Source organism: Moschus berezovskii, chromosome 11, assembly GCF_049115385.1.
Source record: "Moschus berezovskii isolate FMDL1 chromosome 11, NW_MosBer_1.0, whole genome shotgun sequence".
Classification (NCBI taxonomy): domain Eukaryota; kingdom Metazoa; phylum Chordata; class Mammalia; order Artiodactyla; family Moschidae; genus Moschus; species Moschus berezovskii.
In genome coordinates this window covers 46251366-46268952 of record NC_142470.1, presented here as the reverse complement: position 1 = coordinate 46268952, position 17587 = coordinate 46251366, and the positions used below count along the sequence as shown (strand labels likewise).

At 36.6% G+C, this 17587-nt stretch overlaps 2 long non-coding RNA genes across 2 annotated transcripts in view; one reads left to right on the top strand and one right to left on the bottom strand.

Moving 5' to 3' along the window:
- Positions 1–17030, top strand: part of LOC129539562 (uncharacterized) — a 115132-nt gene extending 98102 nt beyond the window's left edge. Inside the window, exon 4 of the long non-coding RNA XR_008682470.2 lies at positions 16498–17030. This is a non-coding gene — a long non-coding RNA (uncharacterized LOC129539562). The remainder of the gene's footprint in view (positions 1–16497) is intronic.
- Positions 1–17030, bottom strand: part of LOC129539563 (uncharacterized) — a 44159-nt gene extending 27129 nt beyond the window's left edge. The window contains exons 1-2 of the long non-coding RNA XR_008682471.2: positions 16943–17030; positions 16486–16621 (exon numbers count right to left, since the gene is read on the bottom strand). This is a non-coding gene — a long non-coding RNA (uncharacterized LOC129539563). The remainder of the gene's footprint in view (positions 1–16485; positions 16622–16942) is intronic.
- Positions 17031–17587: the final 557 nt, after the last annotated feature.

Below are 17587 nucleotides of genomic sequence, written 5' to 3'. Positions count from 1 at the left end.
TCCAACTCTGTGTGACCCCATAGACGGAAGCCCACCAGGCTCCCCCGTCCCTGGGATTCTCCAGGCAAGAATACTGGAGTGGGTTGCCATTTCCTTCTCCAATGTGTGAAAGTGAAAAGTGAAAGTGAAGTCGCTCAGTCGTGTCCGACCCTTAGCGACCCCACGGACTGCAGCCTACCAGGCTCCTCCATCCATGAGATTTTCTAGGCAATAGTACTGGAGTGGCTTGCCATTGCCTTCTCCATCCTACCCTCTATCTCTGACAATTACAAATCTGATCTTTGTTTCTACCGGTTTGGTTTTTTTAGATTCTACCTATAGGTGAGATTAAACAGTATTTGTCTTTCTCTGTCTGTCTTATTTCACTTAGCATAATGCTCTCAATAGCAAGATTTCCTTCTTTCTCGTGGCTGAATAGTGTATATATATATATATATATATATACATATATATATATACACACCACAGTTTCCTTATTCAGTCATCTGTCAGTGGGCGCTTAGGTTGTTTCCATGTCTTGTCTACTGTAAATGCTAATGCTAATGTTGCAGTGAACATCAGGTACAGATATTTCTTTGAGATACTGATTTTTTTACTTTGGATATAACCCAGGAGTGGCGTTGCTGGATCATATGGTAGTTCTATTTTTATTTTTTGAGAAAACTCCATATGTTTTCCATAATGGCTCTACCAATTTACATTTCTACCAACAGTGCTCAAGGATCCCTTTCTCCATGTTTTCACCAACATTTTTATTTCTTATCTTTTTGATAATATCCTTACAGGTATGAGGTAATATAATGGTTTTGAGTTGCCTTTTCCTTATAATTAGTGATGGCTGACACTATTTGTGACAGGGAAAAATTGCTTGTAATTGGTAATACCCAACTGCTTCCAAAGGAATTTCTTTCCTAAACAGTGATGTGTTTGAGGATGCAAGTGTAAGAAAGTTTACTAACTTCTTCTGCATTAGAAATTTTTTATTTATTTTTTGCAGGAGGTAAGGGGGAGAACAGGACCAAGGGACAATGCAGTGAGATCCAGAGCCAGGGAAAACTGGAGCCTATGTGTAGATAAGATTAAAGGGTGAAGAAGTAGCCCTAGGGGGACTTTGTGGGGAGAACTGAGATGTTGCTTAATAGGAATTTCTGTGGTTTGTCTTGTGATGCTTAATATGGCCCTTGCATGCCTCATTCCATGGAATCTATATTAAAACCTATGTTTCTTATAATGTCTCACGGGAGTTAAATTTATTCTTGTTGAGAAGTGTAGAAGTGCTGAATTCTACTTCAAGGTATCTGTGAACCTAAGACAAGGCTGCCTGTGAAGTCCAGACATATCTGGGTCATATTACTTAGATATCAGTATCCTTTCCTCTGGCCAAAGATATGCATTGTTTTAAAAAAGCAGAATAAAGAAATAAACACCTAGAAACCATCATTATTAGGCCCAGAACCACACATCAAATCTCTGAAGGATTAAGGGAGTTTTTGGCAAACATACCCAAAATCCAGAAGATTTTGGCTTAACCTACAGCTTTCCTTTGTACCTCACAGCATGTTTATAGAGCTTCCATTCCAAATCTTTCTGATCTGGACAATGTCACTTGTTCAGAACATTTACCTGATTCTGTAAAATTTGTGTGAAAAGTCAAGAAATAAAACAGGATTCAGTAAATCCTAAGGCAAGGACTCTCAACTCACTGAGAAATTGTTCTGTGCCCAGAAAACCCAAAGCAGCAGCCTTCCCAGTTCACTTGTTCAGTAATGGGGTAGGGGTGTGGGCGGGGGGAAATGGGACAATTTTCAAAGCTTCCAGCAGAGCTTGTGGTCACATTTAGCTCCATAGCTCTACCTCCGCATAATTTTCTTTGCTTTTTCACAGCAAAATTGGGTCTATTAGGAAGCAAGAAGTAGCTTTTAAGAAAAAGGTTTCAGAAAAACACATACTTCATAAAAACTGATAGGAGTGGAAATTACATATAATATAGATGACAGAGTCCAGGAAAGAATCCAGGAAGCTTTTAAGATTTGAGAGGAATGTGTCGTGTACTGCTTTGGAACAAAGGCTACTCAAATGAATAAAGCTGCAGGAATTTGTTGTGGTAGATTAATTGCTTCAAGCCTTTGCTGCCACTTCCAGAACAGTTACTCTTTTAATTGAAAAACTGGTTTCTACAGAATGACTTACAGATACAAATGAGTGGATGATGTTCTGCTGCAAAGATAACATTAAGATAGCTCTGAATATGCTACCCTGAGCTGTCACATAAGCCAGCTCTGAATACTGAGCATCGTGATGTAGAGGAAAGAGCCTAAGATTTAGAGTCAAATGACCAAGATGAAAACCCAAGCTCTAAATATTTGCTACCTGTCAAGTAGCCGGTCACTCAGTTCTTCTGAGATTCAATATCCTCTTATATCAAATGAGGTGTTACACGCCACATGATTGTCATGAGACTTGATGGATACAAAATATAGATGGAAGCACTTATAGGTATGAAAAGATACTGAATATAGTTCCCTGTTGTTGTTCTGATTTGTTGTTTAGTCAGTAAGTCGTGTCCTACTCTGTGACCCCATGGACTGCAGCCCACCAGTCCATGGGATTCTCCAGGCAAGAATACTGGAAAGGGTTGCCATTTCCTTCTCCAGGGAATCTTCCCAGCCCAGGCATTGAACCCCAGTCTCCTACTTGGGAGGCAGAATCTTTACACTGAGCCACTGAGGAAATCCATAGTTCTCTGTGCTATACAATAAATCTTTTTTGCCCATTTTATTTATTTATCTGTTATTCCCATACTGCTAATTTATCCCCTCCACTTTTCCCCTTCGGTAACCGTAAGTTTGGTTTCCATGCCTGTGAGTCCGTTTCTGTTTTGTATATAGGTCCACTTGCATTATTTTTTAGATGCCACATGTAAGTGATATCATACTATATTAGTCTTTGTCTGATTTAACTCACTTACTACAATATTCTCTAAGTTCATCCGTATTGCTGCAAATGGAAACATTTCATCCTTCTTTATGGCTGAGTAATATGCCATTGTATATGTATACTACATCTTAAGCAATCACCTGTTGATGGATACCTGGGTTGCTTCCATGGCTTGGCTATTATAAATAGTGCTAGCGTGAATATGGGGGTGCATGTATCTTTTTTTATTCTAATGAAGTGTTTTTATATTTTATTTTTTTAATTTATTTTTATTGAAGTGTAATTGAATTACAATGTTGTGTTACTGCTGTACAGTGAAGAGACTCAGTTATACATATATATATATATACTCTTTTTCACATTCTTTTCCATTATAGTTTATCACAGGATATTGAATATAGTTCCCTGTGCCATATAGTAAGACTTGTTGTTTATCCATTCTATATATTGCATGTATCTTTTCAAATTAGAGTTTTCATCTTTTCTGGATATATGCCCAGGAGTGGGATTGGGGAATCATATGGTAGTTCTATTTTTAGTTTTTTAAGTAACTTCCATACTGTTTTCCACAGTGTCTGCATCAATTTACATTCCCACCAACAGTGTAGGAGGGTTCCCTCTTCTCCACGCCCCCTCCATTTTTTTGGTTTTTTTTTTTTGTAGACTTTTTTTTTTAAGACTTTTTGATGATAGTCGTTCTGACTGGTGTGAGGTGATATTCTCATTGTAGTTTTGATCTACGTTTCTTTAGTAATCAGCGATGTTTTCATGTGCTTATTGGCCTAGCTGGAAGCACTTAAAAAATGTTTTTACAACAGTAATACATGTTCAGTGCAAGAAACTTCGAAAACAGAAAAAGACAAAGGAAAATACTAAAGAAGTACCCATAATTTGATTAACCAAGGAGAACAGATAGTATTTCGGTGTCTTCAATCTTTTTTTAGAACTTTCATCACATATACACACACAGACACCTTTCCTTTTAAACAAAAAATAATCTTTTAACTGTATACATTTTTGTAACCTGTGTTCTGCTTAGCAATATATTGCAAAATATTTCCTATGTCATTAGTCTTCTATTACATGTTTAGGAAAGCATGTTTTTTTTTTTTTTGTCACGCCTCTTGGCTTACAGGATCTTAGTTTCCTGACCAGGGATTGAACCCTGGCCCATGGCAGTGAAAATCCCAAGTTTTAACCACTAGACTGCCAGGGAATTTCCAGGAAAGCTTGTTTAAAACTGTCAAAGGCCATTCATATATCAGCAGTTATTATTAAAACATAAATGAATAAATGAATGAATATATTTCTTCCCCAATATATACAAAACCCTATGCCTCCAAAAAGTTGTCCCGCATCATTCTATTGGCAATTCTCTAAATAAAACTTAAGGTGAGTGGAATCATTTTTGTCTATCATTTGTTATTTCTTTTCTAATCTTTTCTAATAACTGAAAATATAAAAGTTACAAAATGAAATTATGTGCCAGTATATTTTACTTTCAATGCCTTTGACTTATTCTCTTCAAATTTGCTTTGAAATGATGCATGGATTCTATTGAGAAATGCTACATGTGCACCATGATGCTTCACATTAACGTAATTTAAAAATAATTACCTACACGTTTGGATCCATTCCCTCTTTGTTTTTCATGTTCAAGGTCTTTTATGCTCATGAAGAACATATATGCTTTTTCTATGCACATAGCTAGAAAGTAAACTGCGGCTCTGATTTGGAAATGGTTAAAGATGCTAAAGGAGATCAATCCTGGATGTTCATTGGAGGGACTGATGCTAAAGCTGAAGCTGCAATACTTTGGCCACCTCATGCGACAAGTTGACTCACTGGAAAAGACTCTGATGCTGGGAAAGGTTGGGGGAGGGAGGAGAAGGGGACGACGGAGAATGAGATGGCTGGATGGCATCACCGACTCTATGGACGTGAGTTTGAGTGAACTCCGGGAGTTGGTGATGAACTGGGAGGCCTGGTGTGCTGTGATTCATGGGGTCGCAGAGAGTTGGACACAACTGAACGATTGAAAAAAAAAAAAGATAGTGAATGGGTAAGTTAATTTATTGTGACATGTTTTGCCCACTTTCCCTACCTCATCTAATTGGAACTGAGATTTTGGAGGCATGGGTCCTCTCTGTGACTCTGTTACTATTCATGCATTGTAAGCCACTCACATTTCCTCAACCCTGGTTTTCTCATCTGTAAAATGTCTAGCGGAGAAGGGATCATCTTTAAACTTCTGAGATTCTAAGGCTCTCATTTGGAGAGCCAGGTGAATATTTTGATGGCATACGAGAGATAATGTCAACACATATGCCTTGGAACAGCTCTAACCTGTTGATAACATAGTGAAATCTTTTGGATCGCTCATTAAAACAACCCTGCTGGAGCTTCCAAGTAACCTCATGCTCCAAACTCACCCCTTTCAATGTCCCTGGCCCTTCCTCCTGGACCCTCAGTCATCTTCAAATTCCAGCAACTAAGAGGTCTCCAGCTGGCATCCATAATGGTTACTCAGTGCCTGACTCAATCCAGTTTTTAAATATTTTGAATATTACCCTTGCTTATAAGAAGCTGTTTGCATGCTCACTGCTGAACACATGTCGGCTCATGACAGAGGCCAGGTCATTACTCCTGTGACTAAATCTTCTGAAGTTCACAAAATTGGAGACTATATTTAGAATTGACCATTTGTACACATAGTGGGTGGAAATATAGTGAAAACTTTACCTGAACTTTGTGAGTTTTATTGACTTATGTGTAATTTAAGGTAAAGTTGATACATTTCTTTTTCTGTTTGTGCTAAGTCGCTTCAGTTGTGTCCAACTCTTTGCAACCCTATGGATTGCAGCCCACCAAGCTCTTCTGTCCATGGGATTCTCCAGGCAAGAATACTGGAGTGGGTTGCCATTTCCTTCTCCAGGGGAATCTTCCCAACCCAGGGATCAAGCCCACATCTCTTGCATCTCCTGCATTGGCAGGCTACTTCTTTACTACTAGTGCCACTTGGGAAGCCCCAGGTGTTCCGTTGTTTCCTGCGTTCAGTTGTTTCTAATTGCTTAAAAAGTAAAGGGATTTTTTTTTTACAGTTTAGTTTAGACTTCAAAATATCAGAATATAGGAATTCATTCTTTTTATTTTTCGAACATCTATATTGATGTTTAAGTTATATACAATTAAATCTACCCATTTAAAGTGTACAGTTCAGTGGTTTGTATCATACTCAAGAGTTATAGAACCATCATTACAATATAATTTTATCACCCTAAAAGTCTATCCTCCCAAAAACAAACGATGTGAATAAACATTTCTCAAGATAAGACATAAAATAGCATATAAGCACACAAAAATATATTCAACATCATTAGTCATGAGGAAAAGGCAAATCAAAACCAAACCACAATGGGATAGCATTTCAAACTCACTAAAATGGCTATAAAAGTCAGATAGTAACAGTTGTTGGAGAGAATATGAAGATATCAAAATCCTCATACATAGCTGAGAGAATGTAGAATTATGTGGCCATGTTGGAAAGCAATCTAAAAGTTTCTCAAATAGTTAAATGTAGAGTTACCATATCACTACCCACTTAGCCACTGGAAACCACTCATCTTCCTTCTGTCTCCTATATATTTGCCTGTTCTTAGACATTTCATATAAATGAAATCATGTAGTATGTGGTCTCATTAACTGGCTTCTTTCACTCAACATATGAATATATGTATATACAAGAGTATTCTGCTGCTGCTGCTAAGTTGCTTCAGTTTAGTTCAGTTCAGTCGCTCAGTCGTGTCTGACTCTTTGCGACCCCATGAACCACAACATGCCAGGCCTCCCTGTCCATCACCAACTCCCGGAGTCCACCCAAACCCATGTCCATTGAGTCGGTGATGCCATCCAACCACCTCATCCTCTGTCGCCCTCTTCTCCTGCCCTCAATCTTTCCCAGTATCAGGGTCTTTTCCAATGAGTCAGCTGTTCGCATCAAGTGGCCAAAGTATTGGAGTTTCAGCTTCAACATCGGTCCTTCCAATGAAAACCCAGGACTGGGCGTGTCCAACTCTGTGCAACCCCATAGATGGCAGCCACCAGGCTCCCCTGTCCCTGGGATTCTCCAGGCAAGAACACTGGGGTGGGTTGCCATTTCCTTCTCCAATGAATGAAAGGGAAAAGTGAAAGTGAAGTCGCTCAGTCATGTCCTACTCTTAGCGACCCCGTGGACTGTAGCCTACCAGGCTCCTCCGGCCATGGGATTCTCCAGGCAAGAGTACTGGAATGGGTTGCCAGTGCCTTCTCCATACAAGGGTATGAGTATATTCTAAATGTAGAATTAAGTTGTAACCAGAAGCAATCCTGAGCCAAAGTTGACACAATACTGTTTGGTGTGTGATTCAGCTCCCCAACCCTCAGGCCTTCTCTCCCTAAAAGTTTCCCAATTCTGGACTTATGTCCTCCCCCACAAACAAATGCTTTGTCAAATGCCTCAGTCTGTGAAGATCTGCTTTATCTCAGATCTCACAAACTCAGGGGTGGGATGGGGGCGGTGAGAGGGAGGTTCGAGAAGGAGGGGATATATGTGTACATATAGCTGATTCAATTTGTTTTACAGCAGAAACTAGTACAACATTGTAAAACAATTATACTCCAGTAAAAAAATGAGGAGTTTTTACTACACCTAAAAAAAAAAAAATCACAAACTCACTGAAAGTAAGGAATCATGAGCAGTGGGTACTTAATATGCTACTCTCCCCAGTGGTAATTAATTTAAGAGATTATTCCTTAATAACATTAAAATTCTTCATTTTGGAGTTCTAACAAAGGGCTGGGCTCTGACTAAGCACATTTCTATACCTCATTGTAGGTAATTCTTACTAACCACAGAGGAGTATATTAATATTTTAATTTTACAGAGTAGAAGATAGAAGGTCAAAGGAGTTAAGTAATATCCCCAAGGCAAGACATCTATCAAAGAGCAGAATCAGGATCTCCATCAAGATGTGTTTGATATTAAGGTCCATGCTCTTAATTATTTCATAGAATTTAAGACTCACATTTTACATATTTTCATGTCTCTGAAATTGGGATGCCTCTTACAATTGGAGATATCTTATTATAGTTGGCACTGGTTTTTCTTTCTTTAGTTCAGTTCAGTTCAGTTGCTTAGTCATGTCCAGCTCTTTGCAACCCCATGAATCACAGCACGCCAGGCCTCCTTGTCCCTCACCAACTCTCGGAGTTCACTCAAACTCATGTCCGTAGAGTCGGTGATGCCATCCAGCCATCTCATTCTCTGTCGTCCCCTTCTCCTCCTGCCCCCAACCCTAGTGCCACATAAAATAGCAGTGCATTTTACAATTGGTTGGCACTTCCCCGGTAGCTAAGCTGGTAAAGAATCTGCCTGCAATGCAGGAGACCCTGGTTTGTTTCCTGAGTCGGGAAGATTCCCTGGAGAAGGGATAGGCTACTGACTCCAGTATTCTTGGGCTTCCCTACTGGCTCAGCTGGTGAAGAATCCTCTTGCAATGTGGGAGACCTGGGTGGGGAAGATTCCCTGGAGAAGGGAACAACTACCCACTCCAGCATTTTGACCTGGAGAAGTCCACGGACTGTATAGTCCATAGGGTGGCAAAGAGTTGAACATGACTGAGTGATTTTCACTTTACAATTGGTTATATCTTTGTTTTGACTAAACCTGGTACAAACAATATTGCTTCCCTAAATGAATTAACCTTTAATAATGAAATTTAAGCATCAGTGACAAAGTCAGGAGCAGATGAGAAAATAGGTTTTGAGGGGAAATTCCTCCCTCAACTTAGCGATGCATCTTGTAATACAAATGCCTATCTGCTGCTTCTGTGGATAAAAGGGATCTGATCAATGCTATCTTCATAATGCCTTAATCACAAACAATTATGTTTTCTGAATATATACTGAAATGGAAAAATTTTGAAATCTAAGGTTTTCCATTGCAGTTAGAGCAATGATGATCTCGCAACATCAATCAAAGACATGTCAGAATTATTCAAATTGATGTACTGCACTTAATTTTCAAAACATTATGAAACTTTTACAGGATAATGTTCCAACTCTTCAAAAGTTGAAGAATAATTGACTTACAGCAAATTGATATTAGAATATTAGGTACATATTTGCAATGCTTCATATATTTTTGTATTTTATTCTCATAACTGTCTGCCCTTGGCACTTTTGAGAAGAAAATGAATATAAATGTTTTTGCACAAAAAAATTATCTCTCAATATTTTTCTTTCTGTTTTCTAGTAGTGTTGGTGTTAGTCGCTCAGTTGTGTTCAACTCTTTGCAATCCCATGGACTGTCGCCTGCCAGGCTCCTCTGTCTATGGGATTTTCCAGGCAAGAATATCAGAGGGTTGTAATTTCCTTCTCCAGGGGATCTTCCTGATCCAGGGAGTGAACCTGGGTCTCCTGCATTGCAAGCTAATTCTTACTGTCTGAGCAACCAGGGAGGCATTTTTTTTTTTTTAATTTTATTTATTTATTTATTTTTTTGCATTACCATAGTTTAATATGAACAATCAGAACTAATTAACAGTATAACAATATTTTACAACTGAAATAATTAAAATAAACTATAAAATTACTACATAAAACAGGTCTGATCTAGCTTATTTACTTTCTATAATTTCTTCAGTGCTGCAAAACCATTTATTTCTTTTTTTTTTTCATGTTTTAATAAACACTTCGTCTTTTTGTATTGCTTTTTTTTTTCATCACAATAATAGAAATATAACATCATATATCACTGTAAAACACATTTCCACATAAATGCTGATAAGCACAAAATATTTTTCATCATTTACATTTTAACTGTAATAATATATGGCAGAATTAAAGCTGCATCCATCATGTGTCTAACTCACCTTGCTGTAATGAATTTTTAAATGTAATGGTTTCTGTCGCAAAGTAAAGCGTACATAATGTCTAGTGACACAGTACGCTGGTGGATGGGTGGATTTGGTGGGAGGGAGGGTTGGGAAGCTGGCTGGAGGTGGAGGTGGTGAAGTTTATAAATCTAATTAAAAATGAAGTTGCATTTCCATTTTCCAGGGAGGCATTTTAAATGAAGTGGTTTTGATCTTTCCAGAGCAGAATGAGGATGAGGTAGAAGGAAGGCGGCAGGAGAAAGCTCATGAGTATTCCCTTGTGGTTTAGTTAGGTTACTGTTGAACTGTTCTTTTTTCTTTCTGGTGTTTCTCTAGACTGAGTCATATAGCTGTAGGCTTTTCTGTCCTATATGGAGATTCACCAGTAAAGCTCGAGTCAGGACTTTCATTTTCTGGACCAATCTCAAACTAGAAACTTAAAAGGAGAGTGGCTAGAGACGGAGAAAAGAGGAGGGGAAGGGGACAAGAAAGCAGGGGCTAACATTATCAAATGGTGGGGTTTTTTGTTTGTTTAAGGGCTTCCTCTGGTTGTTGTGTGGGAACAGATTGGAGAATTGTTCTTAAAGATAAGGATAAGACATGGATTCTTGTCCCAGCTCTACCAGATGCTGAATGACTGAGGCAAGGCATTCCTTTTGGTTTCCTAATGAGGTTAATTATGTCTGTCATATCTAGCTTACAAGCTGTGAGGAGATTCAGATAAAATAATGTGTATAAAGCGTTTTGAAGAAGCTCAAAGGGAGACAAAAATACAAAAATTAATTTACACGGCAAAGTGCTGTATAGTAAAACTTCTGTGACAATTACAACAAAACAGCTATCGCTTATTAAGCACATATTTTTCATTTTGTCCTCACAGTGGCAATTATGAGAAAGATATTACTAGTCTTAATTTAGAGCTGAGCAAACATTTAAAGAAGTTAAGCAACTTTCCCAGGGTTATAGTTGCTTAGTGGCAGAACCAGGATTCAAATTCAGGTGTGGCTGACTCCTAAACCATAGCTTAAGTCATTCTGCTTACATCTTCAGTCTTTTTCTCTTTGCCACATTTATTGTGAGAACCACAGAAAATGTAAGTACTTAAAATAATAACTCATTTTGCCTGCACATATTAATTATAAGCTTGCCTTTTTTTTTCTTTTGTGTGTCGTTTTGATTTATAAAACTTTTTTTTCTGCCATAACTGTGTTATATGGACAGCTGGAATGATGGCGGATAAGAGCTGAATGTCAACAAGGAATCAGGTCAGCCTTTTTCGCTAGACTTAGGAGTGATAGGATAATATTTTCTGGTAATGACCATTCTTTGTTGTTTACTTTGTTGATACAAAGTAAGCTTACTGAATTATAGAAATTTTTTCTTTCTTTTTAAAATTGAGATATAATTGATATATAACATTGTGAAAGTCAAGGTATATAAAATGTTGATTTGATACATTCATATATAGCAATATGATTACTATTCTAGAATTAGCTTGCACCTCTATCACATCACATAATTATCATTTCTTTTTTGTGGTGAGAACAATTAAAGATCTATTCTCTTGGCAACTTTGAAGTTTATAATACATTATTGTTGGCTGTAATCACTATGCTGGGCATTAGACCCCTCAGAACTTATTTATCTACTAGTTTTAAGTTTGTACCTATAAACAACATTCCTCTGCCCACCACCTCCTGATAAACACCATTCTACTCTCTGTTTAAATGAGTTCAGGCTTTTATATTCCAATGTGAGATTCCACATACCATAGAGCATTTATCTTTCTCTGTTTGACTTTCCTCACTTAGCATAACACCCTCAAGTTCCATCCGTGTTTCTCATGACTGAATAGTATTCCATTGTGTGTTTGCATGTGTATGTATGTGTGCTATGTGACAAACAGATCATATCTTCGTTATCCTTTCATCTTTTGACCAACACTTAAGAGGTTTCTGTATCTTGGTTGTTGCGAATAATGCTGCTGTGAGTATCTTTTCAACATCCTGTTTTCATTTCCTTTGGATATACACCCAGAAGTGGGATTGCTGGATCACATGGTAGTTGTTTTTTTAATTTCTTGAGGAATCCCCATACTGTTTTCTATTAATTTGGCTCAACCCATTTTCATTTCCATTAACATTGCACAAGGGTTCCTTTTTCTCCATAACCTCACCAGCATTTGGTATTTTCTTCTTGGTGACAGCCATTCTAACAGGTTTGAGGTGGTATTTCATTGTGTTTTTATTTGCATTTCACTGATGATTAGCGATATCCTTTTGTATATAGATACATCCTTTTGTGTATCTGTTGGCCATTTGCATTATTCTTTGGGAAAATGTCTATTCAGTTCCTATGCCCATTTTAAAATCAGACTATTTGTTTTCATTACTGAGATGTATAAGTTCTTTATATATTTTGGCTATTAACCCCTTATCCAATGTATGGTTTAGATGTATTTTCTTCCATTCATTTAGTTGCCTTTCCATTTGTTGATTGTTTTGCTGTGCAGAAACTTTTTAGTTCAGTGTTGTCTCACTTACTGATTTTTGCTTTTATTGCTTGATATTTTGGTGTCATAGGTAAAAATAATCATTGCCAAGGCCAATGTCAAGGAGTTTTCTTCTAGGGGAGTTTATAGAATCATGTCTTATGATTAACTCTTTAATTCGTTTCAAGTTAATTTTTGTGAGTGGTATGAAATATGGGTCCAGTTTCATTGTTTTGCATATGGTTATCCAGTTTTCACAAGACCATTTGTTGAAAGGTCTACCTTTTCTCCACTGAGTGTTGGCTCCCTTGTCAAATATTAGTTTACCATATATGCTGGAGTGTATTTCTGGGCTCTCCATTCTATTTCATTGGTCTTTGTGTCTATTTTTATGCCAGTACCATATTGTTTTAATTACAGTAGCTTTCTAGTATATTTTGAAACCAGGATATATGATGCTTCCATTTTTGCCCTTTCTCAGGATTGCTTTGGCTCTTCAGGGTCTTATATGGTTCTACAGAAATTTTAGAATTATTTTTTCTTTTTCTGTGAAAAGTATTCTTGGAATTTTGATATAGATTGTATTGAATCTACAGAGTGGTTTGAGTATGGACATTTTAACAATACTTTTCTGATCCATGAACCAGGAATATCTTTCCATTTATTTGTGTCTTCTTCAATTTCTTTCACTGAAGTCTTGTAGTTTTCATTGTATAGCTCGTTCACATTTTTGGTTAAATTATTCATAAATATTTTCTTGATTTGATGCTATTGTGAATGGGATAGGGTTTTTTCCAGATATTTTGTTGTGAGTGTACAGAAACACAACTGATTTCTATATGTTGATTTTATATCCTGCACATTTAATGAATTCATTGATCAGTTCCAAAAATTTTTGGTTGAGTCTTTAGGATTTTCTATATATAAGATCATATCATCTCCAAATAGTAACAGTTTTACTGATTCCTTTCTGATTTAGATGCTCATTATTTCTTCGTCTTGCCTAATTGCTCTAGGACTTCCAGTACCATGTTGATTAAGAGTGGTCAGAGTGGGCAACCTTGTCTTCTTCCTGATCTTAGAGAAAAACCTTTCAATCTTTCACTATTGAGTATGATGATAACCATGAGTTTGTTGTATGTAGCTTTATTGTGTTGATATATTTTCCTTCTATGTCCAATTTTTGAGAGCTTTTATCATGAAAGGATGTTGTATTTTGTTAAATGCCTTTTCTGTATCTACTGAGATAATTACATGATTTTTATATTTTGTTCTATTAATGTTGTATATCACATTTATTGATTTGTATATAGTGAAACATTCTTGCATCCCAGGGAAAAATCTCATTTGGTCATTGTGTAAGATCCTTTTAATGTGTTGCTAAATTGTTAATATTTTGTTGAGAAGTTTTGCATCTATATTCATCAGGGATTTTGGTCTATAGTTTTCTTTTCTTGTGGTGTCCTTATCTGGTTTTGGTATCAGGTTAATGTTGGACTCTTAAAATGAATTTGCAATTGTTCTCTCCTCTTCAATTTTTTGGACAAGTTTGAGAAAGAGCAGTGTTAATTCTTTAAATGTTTGGTAGAATTCATCAGTGAAGCCATATGGTACTGGGCTTTTCTGTGTTAGAAGGTTTTTGATTATGGATTATATCTCCTTACTTATTATTGGTCTGCTCAGATTTTCTATTTCTTCCTGATTCAGCGTTGGTAGATGGTATGTTTCTTAGAATTTATCCATTTCTTCTAGTTTATCTAATTTGTTAGCATATTTTGTTCATAGTGGTCCCTTGTATTTCTGTGGTATCAGTTGTAATGTCTCCTCTTTCATTTCTAATTTTAGTAATTTGAGTTCTTTTTATTTCTTAGTCAGTCTAGCTAAAGGCTTTTTGTTTATCATTTCCAAAAAACAGCTCTTAGTTTTATTAATATTTTCTATTGTTTTTCTGATCTCTGTTTCATTTATTTCTGCTCTGATCTTTTTAATTTCCTTCCTTCTGCTAACTTTGAGCTTATTTTGTTCTTTTTCTAGTTCCTAGAGATGTAAAATTAGGTTTTTATTTGAGTTCTTGCTATTTTCTTATTATATGTATTTATTGATATAAATTCACTCTCAGAACTGTTTTTGAAGCATCCAGAGGATTTGGTATATTGTTTTTCCATTTTTATTTAAGTTTTGAAACTTTCTCTTTTGATTTCTTCTTTGACCTATTTTCAGGAGTCTGGTTGTTTCCACATGTTTGCAAATTTTTGAATTTTCTTTATGTTGTTGATTTCTAGTCTCATACCATCATCATAGACAAAAATAATTTGTATGATGTTAGTATTTTTTGATTTGCTAAGACTTGCTTTGTGGCCTATTACATTATGTATTCTAAAGAATGTCCCACATGCACTTGCGAAGAATGTGTATTCTACTACTGTTGATGAAATGTTTTATAAATGTCTGTAAGGTTCATTTGGTCTACTGTATGACTGATGTCCAACATTTCCTTGTTGCTTTTTTCCAGATGATTTATCTATTGCTGAAAGTGGGGTTATTGAAGTCCTTTGCTATTACTGTACTGTTGTCAGTTTCTCCCTTCAGATCTGTTATTATTTGCTTAAAATATTTAGGTGTTCCAATGTTGTATATATTTATAATTTTTATACCTTCTTAAAAATGATCCCCTTGTTACCATTTTTGGCTTAAAGTTTATTTTGTCTGATATAAATATAGTTCACCAGCTTTCTTCTGGCTTCTACTTAAATGGAATATTTTCTTATATCCCCTTGAGCCTATGTATGTGCTTAAATCTGTATCTTGTAGGCAACATATAGTTGAATGAAACTTTTTTCACGGCAAACAGAATAGGACAGAATCTATACTTTCTGTATACAATTATATTTATCCACAATGGAACTGGGTCTACTGTCTGAGCTTTGAGCTATTAATGGTCTTAAATTTGTAGCAAAGGGTCAAATATAAGAAATTCTAACTTATCATATGTTCCTGCTTCCTCAGTCCAAACTAAGCCAGTTTTGATGAAAAGAATTCTGTAATGTGAGTATTGACGAAAGAGCAAACAGACTTTTTTTTTTAATAACATGAGATTTAGGAATTAAATATAGCAGGCAGAAGATCCTGTAGGAATTTCAAGTAATATTTTACGATGGTTCACTACAGGATGTTCTAAGCCTTGGTTTACATAGCATGCTACTTTATATAGTATTCTTTATTCTTGGGATCCCAGAAAGAGGAGATATTATATTGATATAGATAATCATCTCTGCTTCCTTCCTATCCGGCCAGGCAGGAAGGGAATAAACAAAAATAACATCTAGCTCATAGCAGAAGTAGGAAAGAAAGTTTAGAAGAGTAAAAGCCAACATAAAAAAGAAATGTGAAGTAGACATTTTGAGTAGGATAAGCTTACATTATGTATCTCCTAAAAGATAAATACAACTTGAAAATAAGTTTAAATGTTTTAACTGAACTTTCTAAGAATTACTAATTTTATGGCTTTTGCACGGAGAAATCTGCCACATCTTTCAAAATATCCAGGGATGGTCTTATATTCATTTATCATTTACTCACCTTTTAATTTGATAACTATTAATTAGTTATTCATTATGCACTTACGAGGCAGATGCAAGACTGAGGATTTAAAAACTACAAAAAGTGGGGTTCTTGTCTGTGGGCTGCTTTAACATTTGCTTGGAGGGCCCAGATACATTATAAAATAGTAACAGGACTAAAGCAATACAGTGACAGTGTTTCAGTTAGGAAGAAATAGCAGAGGTGTAGAGAAAAAAACCCAACATATTTATATTGCTGTGTTTTTAAGAAAGCTACCTCCTAGAGAAGGTGGATTCTACTAAATGGGATACTTTAATGAGACGAGCAAGCACTAGGAAGGGATTGGCCATGGGAGTTTGAGAGTAAAAGCTGGAAAAAGCTGAACTGCGAGGTTTCATGGAGGAAAACACTTCAAGGTTCTTGGTTCTGTTGAGGGGTAGAGTAGGAAAGATAAAGAATGGGAAGAGAGAAGAGAGGAGCCAGTGAGACAAAGAAGGGCTGCTGTTAGGCCACACAAGATGCTCACCGTGTCATTTCGAAATTGTTTGTAATCCTTGTGACTCAAAATCCTCTTTTTCTTACCTTCCTTCCCAGGATGCTATCTACAGTAAAGTTGACTCCTCAGAAATGCTGTGTGCACGTGCTGGTGGCTCAGCAGTAAAGAATCCATCTGCAAAAGCACGAGTCTCCAGTTCGATTCCTGAGCTGGGAAGATGCCCTGGAGAAGGAAATGAAAACCCACTCCAGTATTCTTGCCTGGAAAATCCCCTGGACAGAGGAGCCTGGTGGGCCACAGTCTATGAGGTCGCAAAGAGTCGAACATGACTGAGCGTGCGCGCACACACATACACACACACCATACACTTAATTTATAAATGACAATATTTTGGCTAAGGCTAGAGATTCAGTGTTTTAACATTCTTTCTTCTTTGCTTTGAAGGAACCCATTTTCAATTCTTCTTCAAGTTGCTAATGGTTCAATAAGAAACAAGGCCCAGACCTGTGGTTTACAAACTTGTTTTTAATAACAAAATCTTACCTTCAAATAATATCTTATCCCAAAGTGCAACATGTAAAACAAAAAAAAACTCAGTTGCCCTGGTTAAGAGGGTGGCAATCTTTTCCTTTTGTGCTCCACCTCACCCATCCCTTAGAATTCCTGGGGCTCCACAGAGCACAGCCTGAAAACTAACACCCTAGAACAAGAGAAATGAGACTGTATCATTGGTCTCCTTTCTTGATTAAATTATATTGACCTTGCTGGAAGAAATTCCATTTAGAAGTTTGTGCCAGAAAATGAGAAATGTCGATATTATCTAGTGTTGGCAAGGGAACAGGGAAATGGGCACTCTCAAACACTGTTGCTGAGAGTATAGATCAGTACAGTCTTTTTTAAGAAAATTGATCAAAATTTTAAATGTGATTTCTCAGTTCCACTTCTGTAAATCTTTCCACAGAAATACTCATGTTGTTGTTATTCAGTATTCAGTCACTAAGTCATGTCTGATTCTTTTGAGACACCATGGACTGCAGCAAGCCATGCTTCCCTGTGCTCCACTAATACTTATATATCCACACAAAAGTCTATGTACAAGGATTCTCATTATTTATAAGACTAGAAAATAAAAATAAATTAATAGAGGAATGGTTGAATAAATTATGCTACTTTCATATAATGGAGTAT